Source organism: Sorex fumeus, unplaced genomic scaffold, assembly GCF_029834395.1.
Source record: "Sorex fumeus unplaced genomic scaffold, SorFum_2.1 ptg000058l, whole genome shotgun sequence".
Lineage (NCBI taxonomy): Eukaryota > Metazoa > Chordata > Mammalia > Eulipotyphla > Soricidae > Sorex > Sorex fumeus.
This window is the reverse complement of record NW_026606115.1, coordinates 18,582,679-18,594,074: the sequence shown is the minus strand read 5'-3', so window position 1 is coordinate 18,594,074 and position 11,396 is coordinate 18,582,679.

The window sequence follows — 11,396 nt, the reverse complement described above, 5'->3', positions numbered from 1 at the left end:
TACTATAATGGATGGACTTCAGATTAGGAAGTGTCATGCTCCTGAGGCTATGTCTCCACAAAGGCAGAGGAATAACCAGATGGCTGATTTTGGTGCCAATTTCCTTATCTTCAGTCAATTAGCAACACCCAAGGCTTTCATCATTGGAAATCTTTTGGTCACGCATGACTAAATTCTTGCAATCTGAGACTGATTCTGAAATACCTTCCAAAGCAAATACTAGGGCTGGAGTGATAGTAAAGTGGGTAAAGTACTTGCCTTGCACACGACCAACCTGGGTTCTATCCCTAGCACCCTATATGGTCCTCTAAGCACTGCCAGGAGTGACCCCTGAGTGCGGAAGCAGGTGTAAGCCCTGAGCACTGTGGGGTGTGCCCTCTGCCAAAAAAAAAAGAAAGAAAAGCAAAAAAGAAAGCAAATACTAAATCGTGTACAGTTAGATTCTAGGTGGGAATCCTCTGATCACCTTCCATGGATTCAATTCAGTAGTGAAGTGCACTGTACTTCAGTGACTGAATGGATGAAAGGGGAGGAAAGATATTGTGCAGAACAAAAGTTGTGGCCTGAAAACATTATGAAACCAACCTTCCTGACCAATGTTTCTGTGTTTGAGGTACAGATGCCAAAATATTGTATTGTTGGATCATTTGGGAGTTGCATTTTTTTGAGAAATCTCTATATTGCTTTCCATAGAGGTTTAATCATACAACATTCTCACCAACAGTGATTTAGGTTTCCTTTCAATCACAACCCGACCAATACTGGATACTTTTTTGATATTTATTTCCAGAATTTTTATATGTGCCATTCTCACAGATGTCAGATAGTATCTCATTGTTGTCTTGATTTTTATTTCTCTAATTATGAGTGACAGTGAGAAATTTTTCTTATGCCTGTTTGCCAATATATGAACACCTATATTCATCGCTGAACTTAGTACAATAACCAAGATGTGGAAACAACCCAAATGCCCAACTACAAATGAATGGATGAAGAAGTTGTTGTATATCTACACAGTGGAATACTATGCAACTCTAAGAATAAAATCATGTAATTTGAAGCAAAATGGATAGAACAAGAGCATATCATGTCAAGTGAAGTCAGTCAGACTGAAAAGGACAGATACAGAATGATCTTTCTCATATGTGGGACTTAAAGTTACACAAAGAGGTAACAACAAAGATCCAAAGGCAACATGTATGACTGAAACTTAATTATGAAAGTTTGTAACTATCTCACAGTGATTCAATAAAAAAGATAACTTAACACAAGAACTGACCCACAGAATTTAGTGGGGGAGATGCTGGGGGGCTGGGTTGCTTGGGAGAAGAAGAAGCGTACACTAGTGTTGGGTGTGGTGTTGAAATTATGTCCATGAGATATCATTATCAATAATATTGTAAGCCAAAAATTAAAAATAATAATTAAAGAGAAAATAAAATCATACTTCTCTTTCTTCCACATTGACTCTTTCAATGTATTTGCAGTCCCTGGCATATCAGATGTCTCAGAAACACTGCACATCATTTCTCAAGACTTCATTTTAGGCTTTCTGGATGCTGTACATTTCTGGCTTGCCTCCGACCTTGAGTTTTCTGGATCTATCTTGTTGGCTCCTTTTCTTCCACATTACCTCTAAATGTTTGACTTGTTCTAAGGATCCAGTCTAAAGTTTCCCACTCTCTTCCAGAATAATATCATCCAGCCACATAGCACTAAGATTAAAACTCCCAGACTTTCATGTTAAATGCTCACCTCCTCTTTCAGCTCCAAACTTATTGCACAATGCCACAAGGTGCAGGGGTTCAACTTTGAATCCCAGTCCTACTACTTATTCTAAGACTTTGAGCAAGATTTGTTGGTCTTTTATGGCCTCCGTTTCCTCTTCTGTAAACTGGGATGATAATACATGACCTCACGTTGTTGCTTTGAGAACTAAATGATCTACTACATGTAAAGCATCTGGAAGAGTTTGGGGGACATGGTAAGCATCAACTATATTTACTATCAACACATGTAAGCATCAGTTATTATTTTTACCATCATCATATTTTTTACTACTTGGTGTATCCCTTTGTCAATCTCATAAATACCTCTTGAAATTCTTGATTTCCAGCCCCCAAAATCATTCCTCCCGCACCTTTCCCATTTTTAGTGCACAACAACACTAATCATGCAGTTGTTCACGAAGAATACAGGACTCCCTTTTTGTCAGCCTTTCACATAGAGCCAGTCAGAAGGGCTAGCCAAGATCAGCATGTGACTGTGGAAGAGCATAAGCTTTGCATGTGTGAAGCCCTGGGTTTAAACCCTGATACCAATCCCTGATGATGAAAAATCTGGGCCTGCCTAGTACCCAAGAACATACAGGAGTCATTTCTTTTTACCTCCACTGCTGCAATTTTGTCCCATGACAGCACCATTGTAGAATGTCACGTGTTTTGGAGTGGCTTATCACACAGCAAAAAAAAATAATAATAAAGTATATGCTCTGGGTTTCTGTACGAAGTCATGGAGAGTCAATCAAGGACAGGCTTTCTATTCTCATCTGGAAAGCTCTAGTTTGATGTCAGCCCCCTTTTTCTCCCTTCTTCACATTCCCTGTGCAGACTTTATGTGCCCAGGATCACCTTTTCAGATGGTGAAGCAAACTGGTCAGTTTGATGCCGAGAAGATGGTTAAGCACATTCCATAAATATGTCAAGGAATTTTTTATTTCTCTTTATTCAGGTCATATCACTTTTCTGGTTAAAATTGCTTAAGGACTTTGTATTGAATTTTAACAAGAATGCAGACCCTCACTCACCATGAGCTCCCATGCAGGTGCTGATGTGTTAGAACCTCCAGGATCTGTCCTCTCTCTATCTCTCCAAACTCATTTACAAATTCATTGTTCCTTCTTTAGGTTCTTAGCTCCTACTAGAGCACTCCAGTCATCAGAGTCTTTGCATTAACTGACCCTTCTACATTCCCATCAGTGACTCAGATGGCCAAAACTTACCCACATACCTATGTATTTGAGTCCCCAAAGTACCTTATATAACTGGAATCACTTCACTATTTATACTTCGTATATGGCTTATTTCAGTTAGAAAAATGTCTTTAAGGTTTCTGTATGTTGTAGCATGTGTCCAAGTTTCTTCCTTTTATAGCACTGTAGCACTGTCCTCCCGTTGTTCATCGATTTGATCAAGTGGGCACCAGTAATGTCTCACAACAAATTCCGAGGCTTGTTGTTACTCTTTTTGGCATATCAAATACGTCACAGGTAGCTTGCCAGGCTTTGCTGTGCAGGCAAGATACTCTTGGTAGCTTGCTGGGCTCTCCGAGAGGGGCAGAGGAATCGAACCTGGGTTGGTCACGTGCAAGGCAAACGCCCTACTCTCTGTGCTATCGCTCCAACCCTTCCCTTTATAAAGGTTTTTATCTTCCCTTTATAAGGTTGTGTAATACCCTATTATATGTATCTAACACATCTTGTTCATCTATTCAGCTGTCACTGGACATTTGAATTGTTTTCATATTTTAACTATCAAGAATAATGATGCTATAAAGTAAATTCACAAGTATGTTTTAATGCCTGCTTTCAATTTTTTCATGTATCCATGAAATCAGATCCTGAGAAGGTAGGCCTGTGAGGGGGCACTTTGAACTTGTGGAGTGTTCCTGGACCTTGGGGCCCATATTGTAATCTTATGTCAGATTTTCAGGAACCACCATAACACACTTTCTACAATAATGATTTACTTTACATTTCTACCACCAGGAGATATGAGGGTTTCAATTTTTCCTAAATCCCTAGCCAATACTTGATATTTTTTGTTCATGTTGTTGTTTTAATAACCATCCTAATAGCTTTGAAGTGATCTCTCATTGTGACTTTGATTTGCATTTCCCTCATGACTAGTGTTCTTGAATATCTTTTTATATACTTATTGGTCATTTATATATATTCTCTGGAGAAATGTCTATTCAAGTCCTTTGCCCATTTTTGCAAATGAATTACTTGCTGCTTTGATTTTGACTTCTTTGTTCTGGATATTAATCACTTATCAGACATGTGATTTGCAAAAACAATCTTGCATTTCAGGGGTAGCCTTTTTTGCTCTGTTAACAGCATCTTTTTATGCACATATGTTTCAATTTTTGATAAAGAGAGCATTGCCTTCTAGGAGCTAATAATAATAAGTGAAGGGGCCAGTACACAGTATGAAGTTTGAGGTGGGGCGGATCATGTCAGAGGAACACAATTGAAGACCAGGTCTGAAAGGATGCCATGAAGAGATGTCCTTGGTACTTAGAGGTTGGTGTGAGGAAACCCTGGGTAGGGGAAGACAAAAGAGAATGATAATAGATAGCATTTGGTGAGTGCTTACCATATACCAAACACTATTCCAAGGAATACATGTCCTTCATTTATGTCTTCCAGCAGGACCAGAGAGATAGTACATGGGTAAGGTGCTTGCCTCGACTGACTCCACTTCAACGCCAAGCAGCACACATGGTTCCCCAAGCACCATCATGAGTGATCTCTGAGCACAGAACCAGGAGAAAGCCCTGAGCACCTCCAGGTTCAGCCTCCAAACCAAACCAAAACAAATAATTCTCCAAGAAATTCTCTGAGACAAAAATTTGGAGGTTGGAGAGATAGCACGGCAGGTAGTATGCATCCGACCCAGGCTCAATTCCCAGCAGTACATATGGCTTCCTAAGCCCCTTCAGGAGTGATGCCTGAGCAAAGATCTGGGAGTAATCCCTGGTCACTGCCAGCTGTGTTTCCCTCACCCTCCAAACCCCCAAAAGAATTAGCCTAATTTGTAACTATAGGAATGAAGACAAAAATAATTTATTAATTTAGCCAAAATTAACAAGAGGCAGGACATGAATCCAAACAGTATGGTTCCAGAGGCTGTGCTCTCCTCTTCTGAAGTATGCTATTTCTACACTTAGACAAGGAAAGAAAATTGCTAGTGTATGGGATACATTTTGCCTGTTAACATAAGCACCCAGAAAGATGGTGCTACTGCCACTACTAACCCTAGAGCACAAAAGCAGAAGCAATCCCTGAGCACTACTGGGTATGGTTCCCCAAAAAATGATGAAAAAAGGAGTCATAGGTAAACATACCTTGGGAGAGTAGAGGGAGTCATTTTAGGTTGCTCTTTTTGCTTCTCCGTGCTTTCATTTCATTAATAATTTAAGATAAAAGTCTTTCGCAGAATTGTGAAGTTACAATCCAATCGTTGACAAAATCTGCATGGCCACACACCTGGCCCCTAGTCAAGGCACGGTAAATATAGGCTTTCTCCCCAATCAACTAATAGGCTCCTTCAATAGCCAATCCTTTCCCATCTTCTAATTAAAGACAAGATCTTCCAGACAAACTGAACTAGTTGTACTTGGATCACTTCATGGGTCATTAGTGGCTAGGTGATTAAAAGTTATCCCTCCTCCAAAAGAAAAACGTTCTTCCTTCCCTAAGGTCGTGTTCCTACTGTCCCCCTTTGAGACCCAGGAAATTCATTTCTATCTTAAGTCAACCACTTTGTCCCAGCTTCCAACAACCCTGGCTTCAGGAACTCAGACAGCCATGCTAAGCAATCAAGACTATAAGAAGATTATTAAAACACAAGAGCTAGATAGGCATATAGTCTTCTAACTTGTGACCCTGGTTCAAATCCCTTGTACCACATATGATTCCCTGAGTGCTGCCTGGAGTCACTCTTCTGTACAGAGCCATGAGTAGTCTCTGTGCACCACCAAGTGTGGTCCAAACCCACAAAGATAAATTTTGAAAATATAGAAGGTAGTACTATTCAGAGATAGAACTCAGAGGCTCACACAAATGAAGAAGGTGCTATATCATTGAGTCACGTCTCCGTCCCCTTTATACCTTTTCCTTTCTTTTTTTTTTTTTTGGAGGGCCTCACCCAGTGGTGCTCAGGGGTCACTCCTGAGAACCATGAGTTGCTGGAGATTTAGCTAGGATCTCCTGCAATCAAAGCATGTACTGCAGTCCTTTGAGTGTTGTCCCTAGCCCCTACACATATTTTAATTTAGTCTAATTTAATCTCAGAGAACAAGAAGTGAAAATGATGGCTGCCTGACTTAGCAGCAAACACTGAGCAGCCCAAGGAAGAAGAATCGTGTGAAAGATGAACTTCTCCGACTTTCCAGTCTTTTCTTGTCTGCCTCTAGGTTGATTAATTTCAGAAAAACTGAAGAGGGTCCAAGGAAGAACTCTCAAAATGATTAATAAAAACACAAATCTCTTGAATGGTTCTGGGAGCTCCTCACGAAGGGCAGGAAAAGGGAATGGGAAGGGAGAGCCCAGAGGCTGAAAACACAGCAACCGCCAGTGATTTCAGAGCCGCAGAGAGCTATGGGAGACAGCAGAAAGCAGATGTGCCCAGCTACCTCCATGGCCCAGCAGCGGGCCAAGCACTCAGGAGACAGAAAGGAGCATATGGTTTGGCCTATGCTCACAAAAATAGGAGACAAGGCTATACCCATATGAGGAAAAATGACAACGCAAGCCAAGACCATAAGCTGTTCAATGAGATATCAACTCTCTGATATGTGCCCGGTGACTGGCACAAAGAAGTGCCCAAGTTTTCTTGGGAGGGTGAGACCTTCATATGATATGAGACTGGAGTCTAAGAAAGGAGTCAACGAAATTAAGCAGAGAAGTGGGGGAGCAACAGGACCCATGAAGCGAAAAAAACACCATGCAGGAGACAGGATACCTGCCCAGAAGAGTAAGGAGCCATATATGGTGGAGGGAGCAGTTTAATAATATGGGACCCAGAAGATATGGACATCTACTGTGGGGGGAGTTTGGATTTGATGCTTCAGTTAGCAGAACCTATTCAAGGCATCTGAGCAGGGGACAACTGTGGTGACAGACTTGCTTTGGTAATATCATATCTAAGTCAAGGTGGGTTATAGATGGAGGGAGATGGCCCAAGCTAAAACTATAGTCCTTAAGCACCTCCAGTCCCTACACATGCACTCAAACTGACAAGGAAAGGCCCACACTGCAGGTTATAAAGCCAGCTGGAACCCCATCCTCTTTCCGAAAGAAGCCTTCTGTGCTTTCCACTCTAAAATCACTGTCTGAGTTCCCAGGGGTCCAGCAAGCCCATAGAGCTGGTCACCATTCAAAGCACATCTCAGCAAGCTTAGGCCTATATCAAGGACAGATTTTGGGGCAGATTATATCTCTGTTATAAATAGAGAATTTGACTCCAGGTGGGAAATTCAATTTGTGGGAGCAGATGAAATCTTCTGAAACCAAGATCTGATTTCCTGAGCAAATGTCCTTTGGTCTTAATGAACAAGAGAAGGAGATAAGGAAAAGAAGAAGCTATAATTAGGCCTTCCCCCCTAAATAGGAGGCTTCATGGATTACCTAGGAACTGCCTGCAGTGCCTTAATAAATGGCTCCCATTTCTGAGGCATAACTTTTGAGGCAAAGAATGACATTAAATATCGATGCGTCAGGCAGGAATGATTGCAAAGTGTTTTTCAGCCCTTGTTATTCATTAGCTATTCCCATCTCCCACCAGTTCTCATTCTCGCCTCCATCCTCCGCCCCTCCTCAGTCCAATTCCCTGCACCCCCCTTCCCTTGAGTCTAGCTGGTCATGAGCCAGGCAAGGCTTCTGCAGGTTGAAAAGATGAGAACTCCCAGACAGAAAGGTTAATCAATTGACTTCAGGTCAAACACAGCAAGTTTCTGACAGTCCAGTGGTGAGAATGTTCTAGTCAGGCCTTTCTGCGTGGTTATTGCTTTAGCCCACTGAGACATACAAACCAATACCTGCTTTTCCTTACAAAGCTAAATGTTTTCTTCTTGCCTATCTGGTGAATGGCAGCCAGAGTAAGAGAAAATGGGAACCGGAAAAACGCTAAGCGATAAAAAGAGAAATTAGTGACAGGCAGAGAAAATGAATGGGAGAAGTCAGTCAATCCCTCCTGTTCTGGTTTTCCTGAGCCCTGCACTCTGCTCTGGTGGAATGACCATGGAGAAATGTATGCAGTATTCTGCCCAGGAATCAGTGGTTCTGGATCTGTGTGTCCCTTGATGATCACATAGCCCAGAGGTCAAAACCATCCCCTTTTGTGAAAAAGAAAAAATCACTCAGTGTCCTCAGCCCCCAGTCCCGGAAATCTACCTTCTTTAATTGAAAAAACAACACACGCAGCCAAGGTTACTACAGTCCACGGATAATTGCAGTGCATGCTTCCCCCATGAAGGGTGGGTTAGGGCTGGGGTTGTGTGGAGATGCAGGCAATATAGCTCACTTTGGGAAACACTTATTAATCCAATCTGAGACTCGACTACTTCATCTCTGACATGGAAATTATAGCTTCTCCCCATAGCTCACAATGTTATTGTGAAGATGAAATAAAATTTAACTGTAAAATCCTGTGTACATGTAAGAGATTACTTGAGAGTAAACCCACCAAGGCCTCTATACATTGAAATTTCAATGCCACCCGTGTTTCGTCAAATATTTCCACTCTCAATCACTTCCTTCAAAGACACTAAAAAGTTAATCTCTGGACAAAATGCAAACATAGGGGTGTGGGGGGGTCACCAACTGACACATTAGCAAGAATTTCTCTATCAGATTATCGAGGACTTCTAGGGTTTTGAAGACAGGTGGATTAAAATCCTCCTTCCCTGAAGGAAGTTTCAAAAGATATTTGTCTCTATGGTACCTTTTCTTTCTTTTTTTTCCTTTTTGAGTCACTCCCAGCGATGTTCACAGCTTACTCCTGGCTCTGCACTCAGGAATCACTCCTGGTGGTACTTGGGGGACTATATGGAATGCCAGGAATCAAACCTGGCTGTACCATGTACAAGGCAAATGCTTTCCCCATTGTACTATTGCTCTGACCCTTCTATGATATACTCTTTCTAAAAAGCATGAGACATGGCTGAAAAGACATTTCATTGGGCTGGAGCACATGCTTTCCATGCGGGAACCCTGGGTTTGAACTCTAATGACTGCAGGGGATGACTCTTAAGCACAGAGCACAGACTACCCTCCTTTGTACCACTCCATGTAGACATCCAACAACACAAACAAAAATGTATCTAGCAGACATAAGATTCTCCTTTGATTTTTCTTTTTCTTTTGTTTTGGGGCTGCACATGGCAGTGTTCAAATCTTATTTCTGGCTCTGTGGTCAAGGATAACTTCTGGAAGTGCTCAGGAGACCACGTGGGATGCCAGGGATCAAACCTCAGTCAGAAACATGCAGGGAAAGCACCCTACCCTCGGTACTATTTCTCCAGTCCATCCTTTAAGTTTTTCCCCAGAAAGGGCCTTAGGAACTTGATCCCTTCCTCAAGAAGTTTTTGGATGTGTGTGTGTGTGTGTGTACGCGTTTGTGTGTAAACACACACAATGGAATACTATGCAGCTCTAAGAAAGAACAAATTTGTGCAGTTCACCATGACATGGATGGATGGAAGTCAAGGATTATCGTGCTGGGTGAAGTCAGAAGGGATAGATACAGAATGAACTCTCACACTTGTGGGACTTAAAGATACACTGCCAGATAGCAACAAAAAGCCAAAGGCAACACAATGAGACCGCTGATCCCAAAAAGTGAGTTGGAGCAGTGTTTGAAAGACAAGGGCATTGGGATTATTGGGGGGAGGGCAGTGAGCACACTGGTGATAAGTATGGTGTTAGAATATGCACATGGGAAACCATCTTTAATAGTCTTATAAATCACAGTACCTCAATCAAAAAATAAACGAAAGAAAAAAAGAATTGGGTCCAGACCCAGAATGAAAGTACAGGGGATAAGGCAGTTTCCTTCCATGTGGCTGCACCATTTCAATCCTTAGCAGTACATAGGGCTCCCTTAGCACGAACAAGAATGATCCCTTGAGCACAAAGCCAGGAATTGCTCCTGAGCACTTCCAGGTGTGGCCCCAAGCCATTTACACACACACACAGGATCCATGAACCATTCAGTGACCCAGGATGTCGCTCAGCCATTTGATTCTCATCTGCACATTGTGCTCCATACCCAACTTAGGCTATTCGAGGTGAGTGAGGACAAGAACGATTGCTCCTGGCTGCAGTGGCCTAAGCACCGCCTGGGATCCCTGATGAGGAGTAGCTATACTGGTGGCAGCCGCAGCAGCCAGCCCCTGGCCTCTGACAGGCTCTGTCAGCATCAATTTAAATTGGTGTTTTGCTTCCTAACTCCAGGAGGGCAAACATGCCTAAGATGCCAGCAGGGGGGAAAGAAGGGAGGAATACAAGAAAGCAGTGGGTGATTCCCCAGAGTCTATCAATTCTGCCACCTCTCTAAGGCCTTCAGAGCTAGTGGGCCTCTCTCTGAGGCGGGGGTCTCTCTGCTCGATGAGGGAGGTGGGCAAGAAAGAGATGGCCATGCAGAATCTCTAAGGAGATACGAAAAAAGGTATATGTGTGTGGCGGGGGGAGGGGAGGGGAGGACCAGGGTAGTGCCCTCAAGGATAGGACCAGAGCAATACCAAAAGGGCTTTGTGTGGCATCAGTGGTACTCATTTCATTCTGGCCCTCAAACCTCCCCAGATCTCTTTTCTCTGGCCCGCTTTGCTTGTGCAGTGATGCAGGCTCTAACCTGGAGGTTTGCATTAACTAGGATCCTGGGCCTTGGGGTGGGACCGAGAAATCATGGTCAGGGAAATACCAGGCTGGAGCTCCTCCACCCACCACGGACCCCCTGAAGAAAAGGTCACTGGTCACTATCTCATCCCCTCACAGCTCTGCCCTCTGAGAGGTGACAGGCAATCTGATAGATTTATTCGGGCGAATGCATTAATGGGCACTAATGACTTAATGTGCTGTCCGTTCCAGATAACATGTGCAATTTCCCGGGACCTTCTGGAGATTGGGCCTTAACCCAAAGGAGAATTTCCAGCACACGCAGTTGGGGAGCAAGTGGATTTTAGTAAGGAAAAGGCTCGCATCACATCAAGGAGGAGGTTGCCAGCATCCTCGGGGACCTAGGGGTGGGATGACATTTGTGCAAGTCCTGTGAAAATCTAGCCTGACACTAAGACAAGCTCCCCACACATGCTGCTGAATGCCAACACTCCAAACTGGGCTACTCATTCTTTCTGCTCACTGCTGTCTTCAACAGAGATTTTGAGGGGGAGGCAGGAGGGGCAGACAGAGAGACATACTTTGTTTATGTGAGGCCTGGATTCTCTCCCCAACACTGAATGGTCCTCTGAGCTCTGCCAGGAGTGACACAGAATCAGAGAGCCAAGAATAGCTCCTGAGCACTGCTAGGTGTGCCGCCAAACCCAATAAATACATAAATAAGGATTGTGGGTTTGGGGGAAGGAGAAAAATCTGACTTTACCTTTCTAGGTTCTTG